Here is a 13,984-nt window from a genome sequence, read left to right as displayed (position 1 = left end):
TCTGCTCAGCAGGGAGCCTGCTTCCTCCTCTCTCTCTGCCTGCCTCTCTGCCTGCTTGTGATCTCTGCCAGTCAAGTCATCATCATCAGAAGCAGTATAATTTATTCAGGGGAGGGGTAACTGTACCCCAAATGGATCTGTTTTTCAAAAATACTTCATTATGTCAAGTAAAGAACAGTCAATCTAATATGATTAAGAGTTGAAATCTGTAGACTTAACTGCCAGGGTTGACTCCATGTGTCACCATTTATTAGGTTATGTCCAACTTTGAGCAAATTTTTTAAATTGTGTTTCAGTGCTCTCATCTCCATTACACTAATGATAATATACAAAGGTTATGATGATTAAAAAGTTAGAAGAACATTAACAATGATGGACACATACACAGTAAGGTGTTCAGATTATTACTTCCAAGAAGGGTCTACTTCGTTTTTCCTTTCAAACAGGGAAGTGATCACATCATGTCTTACCCAATGGGGTGTTAAGTAATCAGTATCCTAGTGTCTGATCAACCTGTCCTCTTCAAACCAATTATATCTGCCCATTAATACACACACAAAACTCATTTCAAACAACTGGGTGAGAATCTCCAGGCCTAGGAGAGATTAAAAGATAGTGACCTATCCAGATAGGTCTTTTGATTTAGTTGTCTTCCTTCAACTTTGTCCTCATTCCCCAGACAACAGCCAGAAGGAAATACCAAACAGGATCTCAAGCATTCTCCAGTGTCCTTCAAAGGATTCCTTTTGTTCCCAAGACAATCTAGATATTAAGTAAGGACCCTACAAGGACCACCAGTACACCAAGCTTGATAACCACTTCGCTCATCTTTCCAACTCTGTGTCTTGTTCTATGCATCCTTGGTGCCTATTCTCCAGTAGTAATTTTTGCCCTGAGGCCAAGATTTCCCCCCATTACCTGTGCTTTCAAGTAGGATAATACACTTCCGGATCTTAATTTCAACATCAATTCAAGGTCATTTCACTGGCAGTACACTCCCTCCCACCTCCATATTCTAAATTTGGTTCCCTTTCTATAACCTTATTCTGTTCTTTTCCTTCTAGATTATACAGTGCTCTTTGTCATTCTATTTCTCCTCTCAATGATCTGTAATACCCGATAGAACAGGGGGCAATAGGTTTTGTTCACCCAGATACCCCAGCCTAATGAGGATTTTCAGAATAAGCACTCAGATGTCTAATGAACAAAATCTCTACTTGGTTGTTCCAGGAGCGTCTCAAAAACCAATTGTTTAAATTGCTTTCTCCTACTCTTACCCTAATCTGCTCCCTTTGTTTACCCAACATCTATCCTGGAAGTCATGCTGAAATCCTTGCTCCTCCTCATCACAGGCACTACCAAATCCTTCTCCATTTATAAGCTAGTCCCTAGTTCCAATACCACTGCTTTTGACCAGGCCAGCTCATTATTTTTCTGTGTATTTTACTATGTTCCTTATCACCTACCTCCAATCTTATTCTCCCATTTCCACACCAACAGAATGACATTTCCAAAATGGAAAACTGATCTCACTCCCTTGGTTTAGAACCTTTCAACAGCTCACCAACAGTTTTTGGGTAAAATACAACCTCCTCAGTGTGACATTAAAATTTTTACAATCTAGGGATGCCTGGGTGGCTCAGTGGGTTAAGCCTCGTCATAATCTCAGTCCTGGGATCGAGCCCCACATCAGGCTCTGCTCAGCGGGGAGCCTGTTTCCCCTCTCTCTCTGCCCGCCTCTCTGCCTACTTGTGATAGGTCAAGTAAATAAATAAATAAATAAAAATCTTTTTAAAAAATTTTTTACATTTTTATAATCTGGTCTTAATTCTACGGTTCAGTTCTCTTTCCCTTAGCATTTCCTGCCCTTTAAAGAGTCATTCAGGTACTCATTTTTACATGCTTCTCTAAGTTCTATGTTTACTTCTAATCACACCATGACATTTGTCTTATTCATCTGTCTCCCTCACAACATTCTAAGTCCCTGAAAAACTACCCTACCTTTTTGTATCTCTGCAAAACAGAACATAACCCACAAAAATTTGTAAGATTAACGAGGGACTGACAGTGAAGAGGAGCCACACAACGACAGAAGAGTAACAGGAAAAACAGCTTTCATTTAACAGAGGACATCAATAATACTTGGACCTATAAAAGAAATTTTCCATTCCTCTCCTAGATAACCTCAGAACATTCTATATCACTTTCTCCCATTCTGTTTTCTCTTGAGGATGCCTTCAGTGTTCACTTTTTAACTGGATTTTATTCTTTTAGTACAAGAAAAACAAATATGTGATTAATCCTAGCAATACACAGCACTGAATATGCCTTTAATTTTACTTTATCCCTCAGCTCGAAATCTACTATAGCAGCTCTATAGTGAGTTACCACAATATTCCACCGTAGTCAGTAAAATGCTAGAGGTTGTGGGATGCCTGAGTGGCAGTCGGCTGGGCATTCAACTCTTGGTTTCAGGTTATGCTTGCAAGCCCTGCCCCCTCAAGTATGGACTCCACTTGGGACTCTCTCTCCCTTTGCCCCCACCCTCTAAAATGGATGACTAAATCTTTAAAATAAAATATTACAGGTTGCTAAATTCTGAATTCTTTAGATCCTCATTCTTTCCTATTACTCTAGAGAACACATTCCCTAACATTTGCTGGGCCACAAGTTATCACTGAAAGAGAGATCAACTCTATTTCCTGATTTGGATACAGATTTAAAAAGTTTCACTGCTTTTTGAGATTAAGAATCTACCTATCCTTAGAACAAAGCAAAACAAAAATCCTCCCAGGAAAAAGCGTTTTAGTTATTACAGGATGTTTCTTGTGGCTTGATTCATGTTAAATTTCAGTAAGAATAGCCTAAATGGAATACAATCAAAAAACTATTGTCACCAACCCAAGGAAGGTTATTCTGAATAACAGAAAATTTTTACTCATTTTCAACAATCTAAGAATAAACCCACCTAAGGTGTCCTTGTCTTGTTGCTATTTAAAACAAACCACTTTCATTCTGAAGTATACGTAAACTTCAGCTCCACTTTCCAATTATCAAAAATTGTCAGCCCAAGTTAGTTACAACCTCATAATTCCATCAGCTTTTAAAAAACTGAGCTGGCATCCCTTGGGGAACATCTCTTGAGAGTTAAAAAAAAAAAAAAAATCTTAACCCAAACATTTCCAAAAGCTATCACCTACATGGTATCAACTAGACTAAAATGGGTGTATTTCCTAGTCTCTGCAATGAAACCAAGTGGACCTCACACCTCTTACCATCACCCGGGAAGGGTGTGCATCTGTTCCGAAGGCCCCCCTGGCTCCAGGTCATCCTGGCTGCTGCTGTTCCAGGCTGGGCATCCATGTTGCTGCAGCTTGTGGTTTGTGAAGGGTAGTAGTGTACAGGAAAAGCAGGATGGGATTTCAAGGGTAACAGGAGGAAAATGGCTTTCTGGGAAAATGCCGCCATCACCATCATAGGTGTTAAGTAGTACCACACACATTTTATTGCAGCACAGTTTAAAAATTTAACAAATGAAAGATTAAAAATAAAAAAAACAAAAATAAAAAATTAAAAATACAGACGTCCAGAGATGCTCTAAAACAGTTAAGTTAAAGATCAGGAAAAATAAGGTCACAGACTTAACAGCCAGTAAAATTCTTTCGAGCCTGGGGGAGGGGATGAGGGCAAGGGTGGGGTTGGTTGGGAGAGAAAAGGTTTATGTGATCAATCCACTTAAAAATGCTAATGCCTTCACTTTCTCTCCCAAGATGCAAAACTCCAAAGTCAATCAGGAGGCCGGAGAAATTCTTATGAACATTCAGAAAAACTCGATTTTAATCCGGTTAAAAATCATCAGTGTCATTATCATCATCATCATCACCATCATTAAGTATAATAATAATAATAATAATAATAATAGTAACTAGTAACAACAATAAAAAGGAAATCAGCGGAAAGTCAGGAAAAATGTAAAAAAAAAATTGAATAACTTACTGTAGCTGAAGATCAAAAAAATCTCACTGTAAAAAAACAAAAATAAAAATAGCCCAGATTAGAAAAACGGGAGGTGCAAAAATGTCAAGTCAGTAAAGTTCATTTCTTTTCTTTTTCCAAAAGCAGTTTCCACAAAAACCGCAAGGGTAAAGTTCTCAGTAGCAGACAAGCAAAGCCCTTTCCACATCATCAATCAATCTTAAAAATACACGAGGAAGTAGAGAGGTCAGTTTATGAGAGGCTAAAAGGCTCCTCCTCCTCTAACCCAACTGCTGCAGAAAAAATAGAAATAGAAATTTTAAAAATTACATCTTAAATCCAAGTCCCGTTTTGGAAACAATTAAAAAAAAAACACCTGTAAATTTGCAGTAGTGCACACCAAGTTGCATCATTATGTTTAAAATGTCTTTATAAAATCAGTTTTGGAATGGGAATGTGTGTGTTCTGGAAGGGTGGGGAAGGGAGGTTAAAAATCAAAGCTGAGCTCCAGTGAGTAGGGATGGGGTTCGCCTTGCTGCCCTGTGAAAGGAGAAGGGACAGATTGAGTCAGAGTTCCTCAGAAATGTTGTGCCCTAAACCCCCAAGACAGAAATATCTGTCCATTGCATGTAACACATTTTGGTAAAGCATTAACATTACACTGGGAAGGGAAAGCCTCTATAAAACCATCACCTCTACCAGTGATTGTCTTCACAATTCTTTATCAGTAGGTGACAAAAATTTACTAAATATATGCCTATATTCCCACAAGGGTCTTAAAAACAAAAATCTATGAACATTCATCTTGATATTCAGCTTGGACAAAGAAATTATAGAAAAACCAGGCCAACAGGGATGAAGAAGTGAGCAAATGTCAAGTATCAAAATTATTAAGGGGAATGGTCTATCATGAAGATACCTACTAGAGATGACATCTATTCTCAAAACCTGTTTATCATCAAAACAAGACCGGATAAGTTCTATAGGGGAAGATGTTTAAAGAAGGAGCACATCATAAAATTTAGGAAGGAGCTCATCATTCCAGTGACAGAATGAAAAACCAAATGAAGGAGAAGATACTAGAGTTACTGAGTATTTAATGTCATAAAGTGAAAAATTACAGTCCTTAATGAATGTCATAAAGTAAGTGAAAAATTACAGCCCTTAATGAATGTTTCTGTGGTCTGTCTGTAAGCTAGTATATGCAGCTTATTTCAAGATACAAACTCTTCTAAGAATCTCACACAACACCACACTAAAAAATAACATGCATGACTGGCCGTTTCATCAGCTGAAAGATTTGCAATTAGATTGTAGGTTTTTTGAGAAAATAAGGAAATCACCACCCTCACAATTCAATATTCAGCCAAATGGTTTTAATCTCCTTTACAAATGTCAGTAACTAGGGGGACCTAGCTTGCTCAGTTGGTTGAGCATGCGACTCTTGATCTCAGAGCCATGAGTTCAAGCCCCACATTAGGTGTAGAGCTTACTTCAAAAAGCCAGGGGCGCCTGAGTAGCTCAGTCAGGCATCTGACTCGATCTCAGCTCAGGTCACGATGAGCTCAAGCCCTACGTTGGCCATGGAGCCTGCTTAAGATTCTCTCCCACTCCCTCTGCCCTTAATCCCTCTTAAAAAATGAAACAAAACCAAACCTTCAAAAAAATTAAAATTAGAAAGTGTTCCTTGAGTCAATTATGTGTGAATGACTACATCAACAGAACAAGTACTAAACCTCTAAAAATTTTAACTATAAATTTTTTCCAAGTAGCAGACCAGTTTAAGTGTTAACCTACAAATTAGTTTTACATTTGGATTGATGTGTTAAAATGTACCAACTATACAGGTACCCGGATGGCTCAGTTACAGGAGTGTGGGACTCTATCTCAGGGTTGTGGTTTTGAGGCCCACAGTGGGCACAGGGACTTCTTAAAAATAAAATCTTTGGGGTGGCTCAGTTGTTAAGCATCTGCCTTCAGCTCAGATCATGATCCCAGGGCTCCTGGGCATGAGCCGGGCATGAGCCTGGCATTCAGGCTCCCTGCTCTGTGTGAAGACTGCTTCTCCTTCTCCCATTCTCCCTGCTTGTGCTGCCTCTCTCTCCATCAAATAAATAAAATCTTTTTAAAAATAAAACTTTTAAAAAAGTGTACAAAATGAAAAGTTGTAGAAAAGATACATAGTTGAATATCATCTCTACAGCAGTGTTTGTGATGTCCAGTTATGGTCAAACTTTCAATTTTCTTACTTAAGTCACAGCTTGAAACTGGTACTCAAAATCTTCAGGGTGTATTAAGTAACTTTTGGGGCTCATCTACAAATAAATCCTCTGCACAGACGTCACAAGACAAACGCTCACCAAGAAGTTAATATGAAAAGAACCATCTGTTTCTGAAAGTCATGAAGAGGTCTTCTAAAAAGTTACGTTAAACTGATGAGCTACCACCTCATAAAAAAGACTGAACAATTTTAGTGCCTAATTAAAATGCTTTGCAATTAACAGTATACCTAAATTTTACTTTGTCAAAACCTCTGGAGGTTTGGATCCCTTCTGAAGCACTATTCTTGAAGTGAGGGTTGCCAACCAGCACCAAGTGGCACTTATTAGAAATGCAAATTTCGGAGGCCCACACCAGACTTAATTAGAAACTCTGGTGGTGCAGCCCAGTAATCTATTTTAACTATTCATTCCCCTTACCGATTCTTCTGTTGGTTCACATTTAAGAACCACTATGAGAGGTTAATGGGGAGCCTCTATCCCACAGGTAAGAGTGGCATAAAGTAAATCCAGGAACATCCTGACTTATAGTAAATGCACCAAGAGAATTAAAAAACCCTAGAGTAATCCTTTTTCCCCCCTTTAAGCCCCAACTTCCTAGTAACTGAGGACACTTACAGTTACGCTACATCAAATAATGCTGGTTCTCACTTGTCAATCCTGTAATAAATCTAACATGTAAAAACCATCATCTTCCCTGAGCCCAATCTAAATATACATATTAAGCATGAGCAAATGATGTTCTCCATGACAATCACAGCTACCTCAAGACTAATTAAGATAGAATACAATCATTAATATATAAAACTGCTTTTAATAAAACTTTCGGTACACTTTCCAGCCTTCTGAAAACAAATGACTTGAGTAGAAATTAAGAAAATAGTTAAGATGTCTAAGCCCCCTTCTTAAGTATAAAACTGAAATCCATAACGTTTGGCTGATTTACCTAATACAGTAACAGGGGCGAGGAAGATGGAGATAGTTTTCTGAACGTTCAGGCCAAGATTCTTTCACCTGTCACTCCCAAGTTAACATCTTAGATAACGACTACTTAATATAATATTTATTATTAAATTAACTATTCTAGACTCATTCCTTGTTTGTTCTTACAGCAATTCCATCCAAAACAAAACTGCATGCTGAAACCCACTAAAGACCTAATCACAAATTTAAGGAATGTTTAAATTCTCTACAGAAGGAATAGCAACCAACACCAAACATTCCATTGCAACCAGCATGGGGAACACAGAAGGTCAGAAGAGCTGCAACTTAGTCATCCTCCCTAAATCCTTCCTTTTTAGCCACATAAAAATGCTATTAAAACCTATCTGAAAACACCTCTAAAACTGTTTCAGACATGAATTCTGAGGCCCAATCTTTCCAGATGGATAGTAACTCTAAGAAGCTGTTTCCTCAGTACACGTTGTTCCCAAGAAACCCATATTTCTCACTCGACAAGGCAAGAACAGTGACCTTCAATTAATTTCAATTTTTACCAGTTGTTATTAAGTAATTTCTTACATTTCTCTTTATTTGTAACAATATTTTTATTATGTTTATGACTTAAATCTTAACTAATCACTGCCCTTATCTCATTTCTAACAGTTCTGTAGTGATAACCTTTAGTTTTAAGCCCAAGCAGTATACATGTTTATATTTTTTCTGAAGAGCAAGCCTTTTAATCTCCATTACATTAGCCACATGGTGAGAAGATTGACAAATGCATTAACTATTCCATACAAAAGTACTTTTACCTTCTCTCCCTTTCCTAAGGGATGAATTTATCCTGCAATATTGGTTTAAACTTTGCTATCAGTTTTTGGGAGAAACCACACTATGAAAGATACCCTCCCCCTCCCCAAGTATCAAAAAAAAAAAGGCGATTTCTTGGGTAAGTCAATGTGATACTACTTAGAAACACCTATGCAATTTTTATATGCAATTTTTATAAACTTAACATTTTTCATAAGCTTCAGGACTTAGCAAATCGTGGGCACAATAATACCTTAATAAAAAAGTATGCGTTAATTTTACTTTTTAAACAGATATTTTAGAAAGTCAATGCCAGAATAGCCTATAAGTCAAACTTGAAGTTTATATCAGAATGTTAAATTAATAACTGCCAATCTCGTAATTAAATATTTTTCCCAAATGCAGTTCGGGAAATTTCCAGTTTTCACTGGAATGACTGCCATGATTAGGTTCTTGCAAAGATTCAAATACAGTACTATCAATACCTACTATTCCAACAGCTACATAAACCACTTGACTAACGTAGTAGAGTCAAATTCCTTAGTGGTTCCGCTACTGATTTATTATGACCCTGGCAACCGACACTCTTGTGCCTCTCAGTTCCTGATAAAGATAGTAGTACCTACCTCAAGCAAAGTTCCACTAACTTATATATTTCAAGTGATTTGTAACCTGCAGATAAAAAGTAAGCCAGCTTTAATTATTACTGTTAATATGTAAATGAGATTACAATATATTTTCAAAAACAACTGAAAATAACTACTTCGAGGTCCGCCGTTGCTCAAAGAGGTGTAAAATAAAAAGTAATCAGTAAAACATTAAATCTATTGTTATATTTACTACTCTCATGCCCTGCGGTACGCTCCGGAATTTAGAGGCTCGCGGTGCAATTATCTACTTGGTAACCCTTACCCATCCCCCGCCCTATTTTTAAATTTAACAGGAGGCATCAGCGCTACGTGAACTTCCAACTGTATTAATGAGCATCTCGATCTTGCCTTTCATCTCTCTCTCGGAGTCCTCATGGTCGTAGAAAAAGAAAGGAAAGCAGCCGTTAACACAGAAAAAGGGCGAAAAAGGAAAAGGACGTTTTCCCTTCCGATCGTGGCCTACAGGACACTAGGTTAAATCTGCGCAAGGGCTGAGGCCTGTAAAACTCTCTCCGGCATAATACCTAACGCCCCAACGCAAGAGAATAAATGGAGGCCTGGTTACTCTACCGAGGGTAGGGTTCCCTCGTCTTCTCTCCCACACCCCTCGCGCTCGCCGAGGAACCCAGCGCCTGCCCTGCTTCTGCCCCCTCCACTTACCAGGAGGGGGAAGGGAGAAGAGATTCGATTCTGAATCTCCTACTCCCGGGTTCTACGTGGAGAAGCCAACTGCTGCTCGAGGTCGACGACTCAGCCGCACCGCTTAGTCTTCGTCTCTTCACAAAATGGCCCCCGCGTCTCCTCCGCCGCCGAGGCGAAGGCCTAGACCCCGCCCCACTCCCGAGAGTCGTTCTATTGGCTGCGACTTTTCTCGCTCCCGCTTCTAATTAGACAGTTCTACCGCTCTTCACAATTTTGCCCAATCACAATCAGTAGTGGGTAAGACTAAGCAAGAGAATTTCCACATGCGTGACAGAAACTAGTTTGTAAATGGCTACTTTTCCTGTCATTTATCACCCGAGAAGTGCTTATTGGTCACTGTACCTGACGAAGCGCTGGGTGGTAACTCGCCTTTGTATCGCGCACCGCTTCACATCCGGGTATCCGGGTGGTCTGATTGGCGGCTATATTCCCCTATCCCTGCTCCTTAGAGCGCCTAGCAGAAGGCCCGCCCAGATCTCAGAATTCCCGCGGCGCGGGGGCGGGGAAGGACTGAGAGATTTTGTTCGGTATCCCGCTGCAAGGACCTGCCCTACCCGCCCCCACCCCCCCCGCCGGGCCTAGGAAAAAGGTTCCTTCGCCGGACGTAGCTAAAGAGAGGACTTCTCTTAGAGAGGGGAGGGAACAGTGAAGATTAGGCTGCAGAAAATTGACCAACCCTACAGTTTCTCCGACCTAGGTCCCTTCTCAGTTCTAGACTCAAATATCAGCTCCCTCCTGGACAGCTCCCTTCGTCAGTCAGCCTCTCAAGCTCTTCTTCAGACAATCCGTTCCTTATACCCAAATCAGCTGACTTCCTTTTTCTTTTCCAGTACAAGAAGTAAAGGGAGTCTCAAGTGCTGGTTTGGAATACTATGCTCACCCTCTGGCCTCGAGTCATCTTGCTGATACCCTACATACCAACCAAACTGGCTTACCCCTCTGTCTCCCCCGCCAACCACCCCGCCGCCCAAAATGGCCTACCATCTGCCGGCTGGGGTCACCGCCTGCCCAGTCCCTACGCTTGTGGTGTAGCAGCCCTGAACGCTGTAAGAAATAGGTCCAGCTCTTCTAAGGAGAGAGATTCCTTTGTGCGGTTGATGAAAGGAAGATGCAGGACACCAAATAATGTGATTACATCTGTAACCATTTTAAGGGGTAAACAGACATGTGCATGCAGTTTTTTTTGTTTTGTTTTGTTTATTTGTCAGAGAGCGAGCGAGCACAGGCAGACAGAGGCAGAGGGAGAAGCAGGCTCCCTGCTGAGCAAAGAGCCTGAAGTGGGACTCGATTCCAGAACGCTGGGATCATTACTCAGCTGCTTAACAAACTGAGCCACCCAGGCGTCCCGTGAATGCAGTTTTTTTTTTTTTTTTAATTTTTATTTATTTATTTGAGAGAGAGACCGTGAGAGAGAACATGAGCGAGGAGAAGGTCAGAGGGAGAAGCAGACTCCCCATGGAGCTGGGAGTCCGATGTGGGACTCGATCCCGGGACTCCAGGATCATGACCTGAGCCAAAGGCAGTCGTCCAACCAACTGAGCCACCCAGGCGCCCGGCGTGAATGCAGTTTTAATTGCAGATAGATTCACAACGAAGTTATAACCTGTCAAATGACAAAACAATTTCGTAACTAGCTTCATGTCCTTCCTTTGAGGGAAAATAATCACGGATTGGGAGAATACAGTGCCTCAGAAGCAATGGAGCCCTCTACTAGAGGGTGTTTGGGCAACAGCGACTTTTACATAGCAGTGGACGCAGCAACTCAGAAACAGGACTGGAATCGCACACTGACCTCATTTAGAAAGGTCAGGTAACAAGGAAATAAGTTTGGAGCCCAGCCTTGAAGTGGCTTTTGGGGATTGGCTGACAGCATATACTGTTTCTGGTCAAGAAGAATTTAAAGGCCAAAGTTTGGTTTTCCGACGTGATACCTGGCAGGAGGGACTTCATCTTGGCGTAGAAATTTATTTCAACCTACTTCTAGGGAGCGGATCTTTGATCTTTTTAAGTGGTATGCCTTTTTATACGGCTGTTTTTTTTTTTTTTTTTTTTTGCCATATGTATGTATTGCTTTTACACTAACTTGAAAAGCAAAAACAAAAGCATGTGGAAAAAAGACCCAAAATATTAATAGTGGTTCTCTCTTTGCGGGAGAATTACAGGTGCTTTTTGTTTTCTTTAGATGTGGCTTTTTTTTTTTTTTTTTTTTTTTTTGCTTATGCTTTTCTGTATTTTCCAAATTGTCAACTTTGAGCAAGTGATCATCCTCCAAGTTATTAATGCCTCACTCAGTTGCTACATTGCATTGGAACCTCACAGCTCTATAGTTAATATTACATTCATCTCTCTTCCTAGATGGTAAGGTTTTTATAAAACAATGCTTATTGAAGTATAGTCGACAATTTTATGTTAGTTTCAGGTGTACAGCTTAGTGATTCCACACTTCTATACATTATGCTATGCTCACCACCCACGATAAGTGTAGTTACCATACAATGTTATTATAATATAATAGGCTGTATTCACTATACTATGCTTTTCAGATTTCTGGCTTATGTCTTTTACAACTGTAAGTCTGTACCTCTTAATCCCTTTCTCCTTATTTCACCTATCCCACCCATTCTCTCCCCCTCTGGAAACCACCAGTTCTCTGTATTTATAAGTCTGTTTCTTTGTTTTATTTTTTTAGTTTCCACATATAAATGAAATCTTATATGGCATTTGCCTTCTTTGTCTGATGTATTTCACTTAGTATAATACCCTCCAGGCCCATGGATGTTGTACATGGCAAGATCTCCTTCCTTTTAATGGCTTAGAAATATTCCATTGTGTGTATATAAAGATATATATCATCTTTATCCATTTATCTGTTGATGAACAGTTACGTTGCTTCCATATCTTGGCCATTATAAAGAATGCTGCAATAAATACAGAGGTGCATATATTTTTTCTCATTAGTGTTTTTGTTTTCTGAGTAATTAGTCAGTGATGGAATCACTGGATCATATGGTATTTCTATTTTTAATTTTTTCAGGTACACCCATACTCTTTTCCACAGTGATTGCCCCCAAAATTTACATTCCCTGCCCTCCCTAAATATGCATTTCCCCCATCAGGCCACAAGGGTTCTTTTTTCTTTGCATTTTCAGCAGGATTTCTTATTTCTTGTGTTTTTTATTTTAGTCATTCTGACAGATGTGAGGTGATATCTCATTGTGCTTTTCATTTGCTTTTCCCTGATGATTAGTGATGTTGGGCATCTTTTCATGTCTGTTGACCATCTGTATGTCTTTGGGAAAATATCTGTTTAGGTACTCTCCCCATTTTTTTAAGATTTTATTTATTTATTTGGCAGAGAGAGACACAGCGAGAGAGGGAACACAGCAGAGGGAGTGGGAGAGGGAGAAGCAGGCCTCCTGTGGAGCAGGGAGCCTGATTCGGGGCTTGATCTCAGGACTCTGGCATCATGACCAGAGCCAAAGGCAGACACTTAACAACTAAGCCACCCAGGTGCCCCTCTCTGCCCATTTTTAATTGGATTATTTGGTTTCTTAGTGTTGAGCTATTTAAGTGTTTTTGTTTCCTGGTTTTTTTTTTTTTTTCCTCTTAAGATTTTATTTATTTGAGAGAGAGAGACAGAGAGCATGAGTGGATGGAGGGGCAGAGGGAAAGGGAGTAGCAGACTCCCTGCTGAGCAGGGAGCCCAATGTGGGACTTGATCCCAGGACCCTGGGATCATGACCTGAGCTGAAGGCAGACGCTTAACTGACTGAGCCACCCAGGTGCCCCTGTTTTTTGTTTTTTTAATTAAGTGTACTCCTAGAGCAATAAGGGTTTGAACTCATAACCCTGAGATTACCTGCTCTACTGCCTGAGCCAGCAAGGCATGCTGCTGTGTAAGTTCTTTATATATATTTTGAATGTTAACTTCTTATTGGATATATGTTTTGCAAATAACCCCTCCCATTCATTGCTTTTTCTTTTGTTGATGGTTTCCTTTGCTGTGCAAATGTTTTCTTATTTTGTGCAAAAGTTTTCTTATTTTCTTATTTTACTACCAATAGTTTATTTTTGCTTTTGTTTCCCTTGTCTGAAGAGACATTATCCATAATCCAACATCTTGCTCAAGCTGATGTCAAAGAGATTACTGCCTATATTTTCTTCCAGGAGTCTCACATTTATATCATTTACTTACATTTTTGTGTAAGTAAAGTGTAAGTGGTCCAGTTTCATTCTTTTGCATGTAGCTGTCCAGTTTTCTTAATATTATTTATTTAAGAGATTGTTTTTCCCCTTTGTATATTCTTGCCTCCTTTGTCATAGACTAATTGACCATCTAAGTGTGGGATTATTGCTGGGTTTTCTATTCTGTTCCTTTCATCTATACGTCTATAACCATATTGATCTTTACTGTTTCCTTCCTTTTACTATCTCTGGGCTTTGTCTGGTTTTGGATGGCAAGTTTTTTGATGGCAGAGTTTAATTCCTTTTAAGATTTTATGTATTTGAAAGAGAGCATGCCAGAGAGAAAGAGAGACAGCATGCGAGCGAATGTGGGAGCGAGTGTGCACAGGCATGAGCATGGGGAGGAGCAGAGGGAGAGGGAGAAGCAGACTCCCACCAAGG

General features: G+C 39.8%; 1 protein-coding gene across 12 annotated transcripts in view; it reads right to left on the bottom strand.

Moving 5' to 3' along the window:
• The window catches only part of HNRNPC (heterogeneous nuclear ribonucleoprotein C), a 55,624-nt gene extending 46,159 nt beyond the window's left edge, over window positions 1-9,465 (bottom strand). For 5 of the 12 annotated variants that reach the window (XM_059372391.1, XM_059372399.1, XM_059372400.1 and 2 more), the window contains exons 1-2: window positions 9,317-9,465; window positions 3,997-4,022 (exon numbers count right to left, since the gene is read on the bottom strand). The gene's annotated coding sequence lies outside the window, so the exon portion shown is untranslated. Of the gene's footprint in view, window positions 1-3,268; window positions 3,836-3,996; window positions 4,023-4,351; window positions 4,516-8,632; window positions 8,679-9,316 lie in introns of those variants that run through there. The other 7 variants (XM_059372394.1, XM_059372392.1, XM_059372395.1 and 4 more) reach the window with 7 other exon arrangements.
• Between the last annotated feature and the right edge of the window lie 4,519 nt (window positions 9,466-13,984).

This window comes from Mustela nigripes, chromosome 13, assembly GCF_022355385.1.
Source record: "Mustela nigripes isolate SB6536 chromosome 13, MUSNIG.SB6536, whole genome shotgun sequence".
In the NCBI taxonomy this organism is placed as follows: domain Eukaryota; kingdom Metazoa; phylum Chordata; class Mammalia; order Carnivora; family Mustelidae; genus Mustela; species Mustela nigripes.
Note: the sequence above shows the minus strand (reverse complement) of the source record. Positions and strands in the feature narration are given on the sequence as shown.